At 38.4% G+C, this 15,291-nt stretch overlaps 1 long non-coding RNA gene across 1 annotated transcript in view; it reads left to right on the top strand.

Annotated features, from left to right (window-relative positions):
• The first annotated feature begins 200 nt into the window (after window positions 1-200).
• LOC141488375 (uncharacterized) overlaps window positions 201-15,291 on the top strand; it is a 126,371-nt gene continuing 111,280 nt past the window's right edge. Inside the window, exons 1-2 of the long non-coding RNA XR_012468663.1 lie at window positions 201-877; window positions 8,722-8,791. This is a non-coding gene — a long non-coding RNA (uncharacterized LOC141488375). The remainder of the gene's footprint in view (window positions 878-8,721; window positions 8,792-15,291) is intronic.

The following is a 15,291-nucleotide window of genomic DNA, read 5'->3' as shown; positions in this document are numbered from 1 at the left end:
CCTCTCTGGGAAGGGGATAATTAAGGTGAAAGGGGAGGAGGGAGGAACAGGTTGTGTTGGACAGTGTACTCATTGCATTTATTTAGAAAGCAAAAATGACTCTAGTCTGGAACACTGGCATACTGTCCACTTGCTCCCACCAACTGCCTTCTAGAAAGAGTTCTAAGGGCTTTGGAAGTCCCTTAGTTGGCAGAGGAAAGATCATCTTTTTATTGTAGATCCATTGGAGTCTTTGACCAATACTTATATTTCAGGACTCAGAGGATCTCTGGCTCCTCTTGACACTCTAACCCCCACTACTTCCTAGATAAATATTTCCAGTCCTGGCAGTCTTCTACACATCAACAGGTGGGATAGTGATGTACCCAGCCCTTGCTGAGTATGACCCATCTATACCAGGACAGCTACTCCTGTTAAGGACCATCTGTTGGGCAAGAACTTTGGGCTTTGCTTAATGTAATTGGCTAGACAGCTTCCCCAGGCCACCTGCTTTCAGTGAACGGTAGAGAAGCCTTGCTCAGCCCTGAAAGAAAGCCTCTTGGGCCTCACATACAGACAACAACCACCAACAGGTGATTCAGCATCAAGTTTCTTCTGCCACAGCCACAGAGCTCCATTCAGCCATTCCTCTGCTTCAACAGAGCAGTGTACTATAACAGTCCCAGAGAGAACATAGTGATGAAAATGGTTAGTGTCTGGCACATAGTAGGCACTTAAGAAATATTTATAAGGTAGATAATTGGGAGAGACAGAGAGAAAGGAAGGGAAGAAGGAAGGAAGGAAGGAAGGAAGGAAGGAGGAAAAGGAAGGAGGAAAAGAAGGGAAGGCAAAGGAAGATAAGGCAAGGAAAGAAAAGCCAAGGAAAGAAAAGGAAAAGGTAAAAAAGAGTTTTCCGGGTTCTCAATTTAAGTGACATCACCGGCTCCATACTCTTATCTTTCATACCTAATTTTTTGCAAAATCTTGTCAACTATAACTTCATACTATCGCTCATATACCACCCCCTTGTTATTCTGAAACCATCACCTCACACTTGAACTATAGCAACAACTGCTGATTGATCTTTGTGTCTTGTCTCTTCCTATTCCAGTTCATTTTCCAGTTTCCTAAAAAGCAGACATGACATGACATGACCTCCCTATTCAATAAGCCTCATTATTTCTCTGTCACCTCCAGAATCAAATATTAGATCCTCTTTTTGATATTCAAACACTTATGTTCATAACCTACCATCCAACTTTTCCAGAATTCTAATACTTTACTCACCTCCACCTATTTTGTGATTCATTGACATTGGGATCCTTCATGTTCTTAGAACAAGTTGCATCATCTCCCTCCAACTTTCTGCCTCCTGTCTACCTAGGATTCCTTCAAGTTTCAGCTAAGTGCCTCCTTCTACCAAAAGACTTTCCTGATCTTTAATTCTAGTGCCTCCCCCTTGTTGCTTATCTCAGATTTTTTCTGTCTATAGTGTTTTTGTACATAGCTATCTACATGTTGCCTCCCTCATTACACTCTGAATTCTTTGATAAAACAAACTGCTGCCTTTCTTTGTATCTCAAGGATTTAGTATAGCAGAGTAGGAGTTTAATAAATGCATATCAACTGACTTAAAGAAAAGTCCCAGAACAGTGTCTTATATAACACCCACTGAGACCTTGACCCTCTCCCCCATAACACTAAGAAAGATGAAAATTTACTAACTGCATCACAAAATATTCAACTAAGATTTTTAATTTAATGAAACATATTTAAGTATAATGTTCAAATTTAAAATTATTAATATTTATTAATTTTTACAGGAGCAAACCATTTTGTACCATTTATAAATAAAATTAGATTAAAATTTTAATACTGATCATTTTTATCTTCTTTTTATTCCTATTTTGTTTTAAGATGTTCATAATCTCAGTTCAGTAACAAATTTATATCACAACTAAATTTCTATAAATTCTAAATTACATATAAATATTTAGGAAAAATATAAATAATAAATAATTCTCGTCCTTATGAGGGGTATAAAAATGTTTTTACTGCTAGAAGTGTGTGGTCAAAAAAATTTTGAGACCATTAAAATACAAACTCTTTAGCTTGGCATTCAAGGTTGTCTGCAATCTGGCTTCTACCTACCTTTTTAGCCATAACTTACACACCTCCCCCTCATACACTCTGTTTCAGCCAAACTTTGATGCTAGCTTTTTCCTAATCTCATCCTGCCCTCTTCCATCTGAATGTCTTTGCATATGCCATCTGTATCCCATATCTTAAATGGATTTCCCCCACCCCCATCTAATCTCCATCTACTGAAACCCTACTCTTCTTTCAAAGCCAACTCTGTTCCATGCTACATGAAGCCTTCCCTGATCCTCCAAGTTAAAGGTGCTTTCTCCCTCTTTGAATATTTCGTACCTCTCTGTACCTCCTTCTGACTAGAGTTATTTTTGTACTAGAAGAAAAACTCCTTGACAAGAGTATTGTTTTATTTCATTTGTTTTCTCAACAATTAGCATAGAGTCTTGGGAGAAATACTTTTATATAGTTTCAAGAATGAATAAATGAATGAACCTGTCTTTTTCAAATGTCCAAGTGTCCTAAGACTTTTGTAGAAGTCCTTCCTTTTGCCTAGCCTCAATCCCTTCTGCTAATTAATGTACAAATGAAAAATGCACTAAAAACCACATTCCTCTGACCCAGCACTGCAGGGCAATGAAGATCATGTCCATCTGTACCTTAGTCAAGTATTACTGGTGGCTTGGCCCCTTTATCTTCAAACCTAAGGAGGACCTCCCTCTAGTCCCAGCTCATCTTCTGTGTTCACGTCCCCCCCCACCCCAAGATCTCCCCATCCTTAGAATCTGGATAAGAGTGGTACCATTTATTGGGTACTTAACCAAGACTTCCTGATGTGGATGAAATCTCTTTAGCCCCAGTAAGATGTATGAATCAGAACACAAAGAATCTGAATGGAGGCAGGAACCTGGATTTGAAGCCTAATTCTGACACTATTATTACTAATACTAGCTACTATAGTTACTATTACTAGCTGTGTAAACTTGAATGCCACATCCCCTCCAGGAACATCGAGAAACTGCAGGCTAGATGATCCAAGTTCAAATTCAGACTCAGACACTTACTAGCTATGATCCCAGGGTAGTCATTTATCTTCTGTCTGCTTCAGTTTCCTCAATAATAACATGGGGATAATTGTAGTACCTACCTCACAGGGTTGTTATGAGGAATCCCTATTAGCTATTATCCTATATGTATATGCAAGTCTTTTCTTACTATAATCTCCTTGAAGATCAGGACTGTGCTGTATAATCCTGTACCTTCAGAATGCTTTATACACAGCAGGTACACAATAAATAAATATTGACTGCGTGATGGTAAAGTATCTAAAAATTCTAATTGGGGGGAGTTGGTGACTTAGTGGATAGAGCACCAGTCCGAGAGTTAAAAGAACCTGAGATCAAATTAGGCGTCAGATACTTACTAGCTGTGTGACTCTGGGCAAGGCATCCCCCCCAAAATATGCCTCCAAAAAATGTAAAATAAATCTTCTGATGGTGGAAGGAATGGAAGAAAGTGATAGGTAGAGAAGAGAAAAATAGGATGATTTCATAAGACTGTAGATTTAGGATCAGAATAAACAGAGCAAGCCTACACTCAGACTTCGGGGCTGTGACCTTTTTTTTTTAACATTTTAAAAATTCTTTCAGTCTAATTGGTTTTCCTTTTCATCATATGAATTTTGTTTTTTACATTTAACGACATCTGAGAAGAGGTTCAAAGGCTTCCCTGGGTTGTCAAAAGGGTCAATACTCTCACCAAAGGGGTCAATGCTCTGTCTTGGAGTTTATCTAGTCAAATCCCTTTTATTTCAGACATATGAAAACTCAGCCCCAAAGAAACAAAGTGAATAACCCAAAGGCATCCACATCTATTCCAGATTCCAAATTTATTTCTACTGTATAAAAAAAATCCATGTAAAATAACTTTTGTTGTATAAGAAAAAGAACACTGTAAGAAGAAGAGACTCAATGCCTTTGAAACTCCACTGTTCTTCACTCAAGCAATGATTACTCATAAACTAACTTCCATCCTTTTCCCTGTTCATACTGACCCCAGAAAAATTTCATAATTTTAGCCAAAAAAAGTCTTCAAAGAGTACTCTGAGCTCTCAGATAAACTTCTTTTTTAATTAATATTTTATTTTTCAAGTTACATGCATTGGTAGTTTTTCAACATTCATCCATGTGCAAATTTATAAGTTATACATTTTTCTCCCTCCTCTTGATAGCAAACAGTCTGGTAAAAGTTGTACATGTGCTTAATATATTTACATATAAAATGAATTAGGACTAAGGGGAAAGAAAAAACCATGAGATAGGAAGGAAAGCATGGGAGAAGTTTTTAAAAAGTGAAGATAGTATACATTTAGATTCCATAGGTTAATATATATATATATATATACATATATATATATACATATATATATATATATATGTATATATATATGTATATATATATATGTATGTATGTAGCATTGTCCATAACAGGTCTCCTGGGTTGTCCTTGATCTCTGAACTGCTTAGAGGAGCTGCATCTGCCATAGTTGATTTGGGACAGACTTCTAACTTCTCTCACTCGTCTCTCTTCACCTATTCTGCTTATTTCATCTTTCCCTTCAATCAAATACTTTTGCACTGAGGGGAGAGTCTGATGGATAAACCTCTTTACCTGTGTTTTGAATAATTTCATGCATAGAAAATAGAGACAATAAAGCAACAAGATGATCCATCTCTTTGGACCCCATTCTGGTTAATAAGAAAGAATGGATTGATGAAGGAGATAGAATCCCAACCTTTGGGAGAAAAGCAGCCATGTCATACAAGAATTTATAGTAGTCAATGAAGAGAAACACTAAGTAGTGTCAACTTTGAGATACATAATAACTCAAAGGAAAGAGTTCTTGACTTGGAGTCAGGACCTGATCTGTTATTTAGAAATAGTGTAATATTATTCCAGTCACTTAAGGCCTGTAAGGCCAAATTTGTAGTAAACCTGTTGCACTAGGTGCTCTTTAAGGTCAGTAAGTCAGTAAACATTTATTAAACACCTACTATTTTCCAGGGACTATGTTCATCATTAGGAATATAAATACTAAAAAGGAAGATAATCCCTGCTCTCAAGAAGCTTGCAACCAACACAAAAAAGAAACTGAAAAATTGGGGTGGTGGTGGAGCAGGGACTGTATAAAGAAGAAGGAGTATACTGCCATGTGGAAAATGAAGGTCCTTTCCAACACTAAATCCTATAATCTATATACCTTAACCATAATTAGTAAATCATATTTCAAAAATTTCAGAGAAAATTATAACCATGATCTTCTGGCCTAAGGCTCAAAGCATAAATTCTAAAAGTATAATGCATGTTCTTTGTATCTGGGAAGACATGAACCAAACCTAGGGTAGGATCCATGAAATACACCCTCAAAATGACTTTTTAAACAAGTGTACCAATGCTAAATGTGTAACCATTCCTGGGGCAGTCATGGTTGAAAGTCTAGGGGCTTCTATGGGAAAAGGTTGACCTGGAGAGAAGTCTACTTGAGATACCACCTTTGCTGATAGCTGGAAGTAAGGTATCTGGTAATGATTTTTTGTTTTTAGGGTTTTTTGCAAGGCAAATGGGGTTAAGTGACTTGCCCAAGACCACACAGCTAGGTAATTATTAAGTGTCTGAGACCGGATTTGAACCCAGGTAGTCCTGACTCCAGGGCCGTGCTTTATCCACTGTGCCACCTAGCTGCCCCTCTGGTAATGACTTTTAACTAATGCTTCTTGCTAACTAGTTGTTAAACTCTGCTGCTTCTTTTTAAGTAAAGGACTGAAAGTATTTTCAGCATCTTCTAAATTGAGGCAAAGTCCCAATCACCTCACCCTGCTTAAAGCTTTAAATGATTTTAATGCTGAAGAAAACAGAGGGGCATATAAAGAGACCAGTACAATTCTAAGTGGAGCTATCCAATAAGATAATATCAGGAATATGGATGGGATTGGGATGGAGAATACTCAGAGATGAAAGCAAGGGTATGTAACCAAGGAAAAGAGTGAGGATGGTTGGAATTTGTAAAATTATCTGGAAAGTTAAAGCCCAAAATAATTGGAAGTATTTGACAACCAAAAGGGCCCTTTGATTCTACTCAGAACAAGATGAGCAAAGAAGCGTTAGCCCATCCCCCAATCCTGACTTGGGCCAGATGGTTTGATATTAACAGATGACAGAGAGACAGCAAAATTCTACACTCAGCAGCTCTACTTTCATTTTCTCAATCAAAAACAAAAATTAAAAAAAAACAATCATCAAAATAAAAAGAGCAGAACAAGCAAGATTAAGCCCAAATTAGAGGGAAAAATGGTCAGAGCCATTATGACCTTAGGAGACTTAACTCCCTCCCTCTGAGTTCAAATTTCCTCTTCTATAAAGTAAGGATCAAAATATTTTCACTGATTCCCTAGGGCAATTTGCTTAAAGGACCACCTGAGTAGGAAGAATGAACAAAGGTGAGGAGAGTCTTGGGCATAGTTTCCAAGAATATGGAGATAGTATTAGTGTTTTCTACCCTGGTTAAGATCACAAAGGAAATGCTGACCAGTGTGTTTGGTTCTAGGTAACACATTTTAAGAACCACATCTATAAGCTGTGTACAGAAGAATGAAACTGGGATGGTTAAGGGTCTTAAGTTCATATCAAAGACGAGTCAAAGGAACAGGGGTGGGTAGCCTGAAAAAGAGAAGATAGAAGAGACTATAGCGATATTTGAAGGGCTGTACCATGTATGAAAGATTTGTTCTGATTGACCCTGAAGGAAAAAATATAGGTACAAAGGTTAAAAATTGTACAGTGACAAAAGGAGGCTTCTCAACAGTTAGAGCTATTCCAAAGTGGAATGGTCTGTTTTAGTAAATAAGCATTTTCTGGAGGTCTTTGAGTGAAAATGAGATGGCTACTGGGTGGGCATGCTGTGGAAGGGAGCCTTTTCAGGTTGGGGTTGAGCTAGATGACCACTAAAGTCCTTTCCACATCTGAGTTTCTGAGATTCTATGAAGATGAGACAGGATGGATCAGCCTCTAAAAACCAGCTCAAATTTGGTGCATTTTGGAGAAAGGCCAAAGCCACTATTTACACTCTGGCCAACAAAGCAACATCCTGCCCGTTATAGCTCTCTAGTCAAATCAATGTCCTCATTGGCAAGTGAAGCCAAATCATATTTCTTTAGAAGAACATAATGCAAAGGAACAGTGATTTGAGGCTGCTCCATCGATCATAAAAAATACAATTCTGCCTGTGACCTCATCACGTCCTGCCGGGCCCAAACCCAGCACCAGGCCCCAGGCCTCAGGCCCCAGCAAACTTGATCTCATCCCTTACTTCTTCCAGGCCTTGTCTGACTCTCAAAGATGAGTTATGCTTTTTCCTCCCCCTCTTTCCCCACCTCTTTTGCTTCTGCCCATTTGTACCATCTTCGAGCCTCCATGTTTATAAATAAATGATGTCTAGATTGATTAGAGGCCTGGCCCTCTTTCCAGCAACAAACCTGACCTCTTATTTCTGACTCCTATTGCTGCTGGGGGACACCGAGAAGGAACATTAGCTCAACATTCCCTTTCTCCATCCTCCTGGGATGGAGAGATGGATATGGGGATGGGGGATGGAATAAAAAGAGCCCTTAGCTGGGAGTTAGGAACTTGCAGCTCTCATCTCAACTCTCCCACAATCTAGCTGTATGAGCAACATATCCAAAACAGAGCTCTTAAATTGAAGCAAAGTCCCAATCATTCCACCCTGGTTATAGCTCTAAATGATTTTAATGATGACAAAAAAGAGGGGCATATAAAGAGACCAGTATAATTCCAAGTGTAACTATCCAATGAGATCATATCAGAAAAACTTACCCTTCTCCAAGTTTCCTATTTGTTTGGGGGAGTACCTTGGAGTTACCAAGGTCGGAAATTTTGAAGTCATTAATTCTTCATTCTTTCTCTCATATCTCATACCTAATCAATTGCTAAGTCTTAGTAACTGCCTTCTCAGCATCTCTTGAATGTATTCCTTATTTTTACTCATACCACTCCTGAGATAGTTCTGATCTTCATCACCTTTTGCCTGAATGATTCCAATAACCTCCTAATTAGTCTTCTTAGCTCAAGTCTCTCTCTCCCTTTCTGATCCATCCTCCATACAGCTGCCAAATTGATATCCCTAAAACACAGGCCCATTTGTGTCACTCTTACTAAAAATACTGCTACAATAATTCCCTATTGCTTCTAGAATAAAATACCAACTTCTCTCTTTGGTATTTGAGACCCTTTACAATCTGAGTTTAGCCTAATTTTCCCAGGTTGATTACACACTGCTTTCCTTCAAGCACACTGTACTCTTATAACTGTTATTTTTACCCTCTAACCAAAGTTCTGTATGGACTATTGAACTAGCCTGCTGATTTGTCTCCCTGCCTTGAATCTCTTCACACTCCAAACCATCATCCACTCAGCTATTAAATCGATCTTCCTGAAGTGCACATTCCCAACCATGTCAGCCCTCCCCCTTCCACTCAATAAACTCCACTCTCTTCCTAGGATCTCTAAGATCAAATATACAATCCTCTGTTTGTCTTTTAAAATCCTTTATTATTTGATTCCTTTCTATTTTTCCAGGTTTCCTAGACCTTATTCTTCACCACCATGGACACCTGGATGCAGTGAACCTGGTCTTTCACTCAAACAGGTAACTATACCTTCAGAATCCAAGCTTTTTCATTGACTGTCTCCCAAACTTAGAACTTTCTCATTCCATTTGTCTGTCTCCTCGCTTTCCTGGCTCTCTCCAAATCCTAGCTAAAATCCTACCTTCTACAAGGAGTCTTTTCAATTCCCTTGTAGTGGTGCTTTCTCTCTGTTGAGTATCTCCAATTTAACCTTATATACACATCGTTATTTGTGTGTTGCATCCCCCCAATGAATTGTAAGCTCCTTGTTAGTTAGAACTTTTGGTGTTTTTTGTTTTGTTTTGTTTTGTTTGGGGATTTGATTTTCTTTTCCTTTTCTTTGTATTTATATCCAGTGATTAACAAACTACCTAGTATATAGTAGACATTTAAGAAATACTAGTTAAGATTGCTAGTACACAGCAATCCATCTCTAATCTTCATGCCTTTGTAGAGGGGGTTCCATCTCTGCATCTTAGAATCTCAACTTCCTTCAAAGTCCCCTTTGCAAGACTTTTTATGGCTACCTTCCCCTAGGTTGCAAGATCCCTGGCCTGGAAATTATCTTATATATACTGTGTATTTATAATTCTCTCTCTATATATCTATATATACACATATTATATATATTATATATATATATGCATTTCATCACCACCAATAGAATGGAGGCTCCTTATAGGCAGGAGGTAGTTAATTTTTGTTTTTGTATAGTCAGATCTTCCCAAACCACTCAGCCCTTAGTAGGCCTTAATAGATGGCTGTTGATTGATTGACTCACTTGACCTTTCTGTGGTTCCATTTTCTTATCTGAAAGACTAGCAGTTAAACATTTATCTATGACATGCAGGGAATGATGTTAGGAATTTACCATTCACAAGGGGAATATGATACACACAAGAATAGATATACACCATTGTACATAATCTATGCATGAGACAAATAGAGTCCTGCCAAGATTCAAGGAAGAAAGGACCATTTTGATTAGGAGGATCAGGCAATAATTCATTCAGGACACAACACTGAAATTGTATTATTTGAAGGATATAGTGTCAATTGAAATGGATCTTAGAGGGTGAATAGTTCTTCAAAATGAAGAGATGAGGGGTAGGATAGAAAGGCATCATGTTCCCACTTTACAGATGAAGAAACTAAGAAAGTAAAACCACAGACAATGAATGGAAGTTACAAAGAGACAAATTAATTCATTCATTCAGTAAATATTTACTATATTCCAAACAGTCTACTAAGTATTAGGGACACAAAAAGAGGCAAAAAAATCAAGCCTGCCCTCAGAGAGCTTACATTCTAATGGCGGGGCCAGGGACAGCATGCAAACAATTATATACAAAGCAAACTGTGTACATGAAGAAGTAGGAAATCATTAAATAGGAAATAATTTAAAGAGGGAAAGTGCTGAAATTTAATTGGATTTAAGAGGTGTTCAGAAAGGTTTGTGGTGGATGGTGGAATATAAATTGGAATTTGAAGGAAACTAGGGAATTTGGCAGATAGAGTGGGAGAGGAAAAGTTTTCCAGGTATGGGGAGACAGCCAGAAAAAATGTCTGTAACTGAGAGATGAAGGGTGTTGGTGGAAGAGCCAAGAGGCCAATGCCACTGCACCGAAGAGTACATGTCATGTAGTAGGGGTAAAAAGACTGGAAAGACAGAAGAGTGCTAGGTTATGAGGGGTTTAGAATGCCAGGGAAATCTGTATTTATTCCTGGAGGCAATAGGGAATCACTAGAGTAGGAGGGCATGACATGATCAGACCTATCTTTTAGGAAAATCACTATAGTGGTTGAATGTAAACTTTTATCTCAAGAGCAATCTCCCAGTACTGAGTATCTCAGAGTAGAAGTAGCAGGTTGGTTTCCCATCTTTGGTAATCTTCAAGAAGAAGTTGGATTAAGCATTTGTCAAGTAAGTTTGGAGTTGCTCAAAGTCCAGAGAGATTAAGTAGCTAGCCTGAGACCAAACAACTATTTAGTAATAAACTGGATGTTAGATCTGGGTCTTCAGACTCCAAGTCCAGTGTTCTTTGTCTCAAGGTGGCCAATAAATCCTGGGTCATGGAAACATTTTTTTCTGAAAACATGATAAAAAATAAGGGTTTTCTGAAAACATGATAAAAATAAGCCTAAATCAATAGCACAGCAGAGAAGAGAAGAGACCTAGAGACCTGGCCTCTTGAGTCCTGATGCAATGTTCTTTCCCTGTTATCAAGTAGGAATTTTAAACTCCAGGCTGGTATCTTCCTATTACCTCACGTGTTATAGAGATGCTACTCATTACTGCCTGTTAGTGAGCACTCAAAGGAAACAGTATCATTAATATTAACCTAAATAAAACATAACATAATGTTAGAGGTAAATCTGTGGTGCCAACTTTCCCCCATCACATAACTTCCAGCATTTAACTATCTAATAAAATAATACCAATTGATCCGAAATAGAAAATCATGAAATTTCACAGCTATGACATATAAATATAAAACATTGAGGCTAATCTAAATAAATTGATAACTAGACAAACAGAGACAGAGAGAATTGTGATAAAAAGATATCAAGGTAGTTAGGTAGTGCAATGGATCAAGGAAGTTAGGTAGAGCAATGGAGGAGTTAGGAATGCTTGCATTCAAATTCATCTCAAACACATATTTAGTTGTCTTATCCTGAGCAAATCATTTACCCTTTCTTAGCCTCAGTTTCCTCCACATAAAATTGGAATAATAAGAGCAGCTATCTTATAAGATTATTATTGTGTTCAAATGAGATAACATATATAAAGGATTTTACAAACCTCAGAGCATCAAATAAACTCTAGCTATCATATTTATGTTAATAGATATAAAGATTAATGAGATAAGTAGATGATGAAAGAAAGAAAGAAAGAAAGAAAGAAGATGGAGGGAGGGAGGAAGGAAGGAAGGAGAGAGAAAAAGAGAGAAAGAACAAGAGAGAGAGGGAGAGAGAGAGAGAGAGAGAGAGAGAGAATTTTTATTAAGTCTTACTATGTTCCAAGCCTTGGTCATAAAAGTACAAAAAGAAAGCTAATCCTTGCCCTTAAGGGATTTACATTCTAACAGTAAAAGAAAAAAATAAACAAATATACCTTTGCTAGTTTGCCATCTCCTACTGTGCCCAATCCCTACCTAATCTCCTCCCTTTAGAGGGAAGACCAGTAGCAAAGAGCAATAACCTCCTATTTGATCATCTAACCATACTTCTCATTTATTGCACTTTCCTCCACCTTGAATCACCAGCCTCCTTTGGGGAATAGAGCGATGCTCTTCGTTCAATGATGAAAATTCTCACATATTGTCATATCTTTCACCAGTGATTTCAAACTTTTGTTCATCCTCCAAACTCCGTCCCCCACCTCATCATTGCTTATTTCTTTCCCCTTAACTGTCCCATCCCAAAGTTCCAACAAAACCCCACTGACTCCTCCCAATGTGTCTTTAGAATGCCTGTTCCATAGACATCAAATTTCCCTTCATCTTAATTCTTTTCCTCTCCCAACTTCTTCCATCTACCAGTTATTATTGAAACCAGGTTCCTCTCTGACTACACCTTTACTCATTCCCCCCCTTATTTCATTGATTGAGATATGTGAGTTGGAACAATTCTTGCTTCCTATTGCTACTTCCAGGTTCTTCCTCTGTCTTCATTACTCAGTTACTTTTTCTTTGAGGTCCATTACACACACACACACACACATACACACACACACACACACACACACATATATAATATGTGTGTGTGTGTGTGTGTGTGTGTATATATATATATATATATATATATATATATATATATATATATATATGCATATCTACCACCCAATCAAAATCCTGGCAGTTATTTTGCAAATGGATCACAATTTTTCCCTTCTCTCCAATGCCCTCATTGTAGACCATGTCAATATGCATATTGCTTCTCCCTCAAATATTCTAATCACTCAGTTCCTCAACCTACTCACTTTCTATAACCTTTTCCTCTACCCTTCCTTGGCCATACACAGATGATCATATTCTTGATGTTGTCATCATTCACAAATGTAGCAAGAATTCTAAAATCCCATTATCCAATCATAAACTATTGGATTTTGACTCTCCCTCTGCAAAACCTTACTCTCTATCTATATTATTACCTCCAATACCTTGACTCATCAGTTCCTCTCTTAGGCTTCTTCCCTACACTAAACATACTTTCTTCTTTTCCCTATCTTGATCCCTTGAGCCAATACAACTCTATATTGTCTTTGTATTTTGAATTCCTACACCCTGCCAAGCCTCAGTCTTGGGTCACTCCTAGCAATGAGCCGCCTTTGCTCCTACACACGGTGATGAATGAAAGTAGAAAAAAAAATCACTTAACCTCAACCTTTCTTGACCAAATTCACAAAAATGTTGTGTAACCTCATGCGGGCCTTCACTGCTGCTGGACAATTCTACTCTATCCTCTCTATTAATTCACTATCCCATCTTCCATAGTGGTTCTGCCAAACTTTTGTAATCCTCCTCAGACCTCCCATTTTATCCTCCACTCTCAGAGCTCTGAATCTTGTCTCATATTTTACAGAAAAGATTGAGGTCATTTTATGGGAGAGCCCTCTTCTCTCTTCTTCCTTATTTCCTATCACTCAGGTACCTTCTTCCACTATCTCTTACATGATAAGGTAGCTTTATCCTTAGCAAGGCTAGCCCTCCACCTGCTCAAACAACCCCAGTCCTTTCCATCTTCTCCAACAGACTGTCTCCTCTGTCATACCACTTAACTTGTTTTCATTCTGTCTATTCACTCATTCCTTAATGCCTACAAATGCACCCAAGTCTCCCCCTTGAGCAGAAAAAGCTCCCAGTTGATTCTTCTATTTCCATTAAATATCATCCTATATCCCTTCTGCCCTTTATAGTCAAACCCCTTTAAAGACCATCTATGATAGGTACTGCCATTTTCTCTCCTCTAACACTCTTACAATTCAAACTTCAAAGTTACCAATGATCTCTCAGTTGCCAGATATAATAACCTTTTCTCAATCCTCATTTTACTTGACTTCTCTGCAGACTCTGACACTGTTGACCTTCTCTCTCTCCTCCTTGATGGTCCCTTCTTTCTAGGTTTCCAGGATGCCTGTTTTTCCTGGTTCTCCTCCTATCTAGCTTGACTGCTTTCTCTCATTCTCCTTTATTGTAGCCTCATCAAGATCATGTCTTCCAGACAAAGGTGTCCCACAAAGTTCTGCATGGGTCCTCTTCTCCCTCTAATTCTCCTTGGTGTTCTAATTTTCCCTCTAATTCTCCTTGATGTTCTAATTCTCCTGTTCACTTGGTGATCTCATCAGTTTCCAGGAACTTAATTATCATTTCTACTCTATTCTCAAATTCACCCTTTTTACCCCACCCTCTCTGCTGACCTACAATCCTTCATTTCCAACAGCCCTTCAGACAGCTTAGTCCCATCGACTAATGTCAGTCCAGTAAACATCTCAGATCAATATATTCAAAATGGAACTCATCATCTTTCTTCTTAATCTATTCCCTTCTACCTTTCCCATTATGGTTAAGGGCATCCCTCAGGCTCAAAACCTAGGAGTCATTTTGGATTCCTCACCCTTTCCCACTGTCCATATCCAAGGTATTGCCAAGACCTGCCAATTTCACCTTTGCTATGTCTTTCAAATATGCCCATTCTCTTCTATGCTCCCCACCCCCACTCTAATGCAGAACCTTATCACTTTATGCTTGGCTGTTGAGATAATACTCTCCTTGTAGGCCTGTCTGCCACAAGACTTTCCTCACTCCACTCCAACTCCATTAGGGAATGAATCTTTCATCTGGGTGGTATCTTGGAATCTAAAATGTCCTTTCTCCCTGTCCCCTCCTGGAAAAGGATCTTGAGTTGGTTTTCTGGTCTATGTCTTCTGGGGACAACTTTGAAACCCTGAATGCAGAGAGAAGGTCCTTAGCTTTGGAAGAAAATATAGTTCTTAACTGTGGTTCTTAACTGCCAAAACTACCAGTGCTTCTTCTGGAACCCCTCTGCCTAGGCAAACCAGAAGGTTACTGTCTGATCAGGTCTTCAGCTAAATAAGAGCTGGGCTGTAAGTGATTTTTTTTTCCTAAAGCCCAGACCCTGACTATGCTACTACAACTACCACTCCCTAACTCAATAAACTCCAGTGGACTCCTTTTGCCTACAGCATCAAATACAAAATGCTCTTTTAGTGATCAAAGCCCTACATAACCTAGCCCTTTCTACCTTCTTACAATTTACTCTCCAACACATACTTTCTGCTCCAGTGACATTGGCCTCCTAGCTCCACCAAAAGTTGCTTCCACCAAGGCACTCCACCTTTCAGTTTGGGGCATTTTTTTCTACCTGGCCTCCAGGGCTCTCCCTCCATATATATTTGTATATGCCTATGGGCTTCCCTGACTTTCTTTAAGTCTCAACTGAAAATATCATCTTCTATAGGAATCCTTTCCCAAACTCTCAGCAAGTTTAGCCTTGCTAA

This window comes from Macrotis lagotis, chromosome 5 (assembly GCF_037893015.1).
Source record: "Macrotis lagotis isolate mMagLag1 chromosome 5, bilby.v1.9.chrom.fasta, whole genome shotgun sequence".
In the NCBI taxonomy this organism is placed as follows: domain Eukaryota; kingdom Metazoa; phylum Chordata; class Mammalia; order Peramelemorphia; family Peramelidae; genus Macrotis; species Macrotis lagotis.
This window is presented reverse-complemented; position numbering and strand designations above follow the sequence as displayed.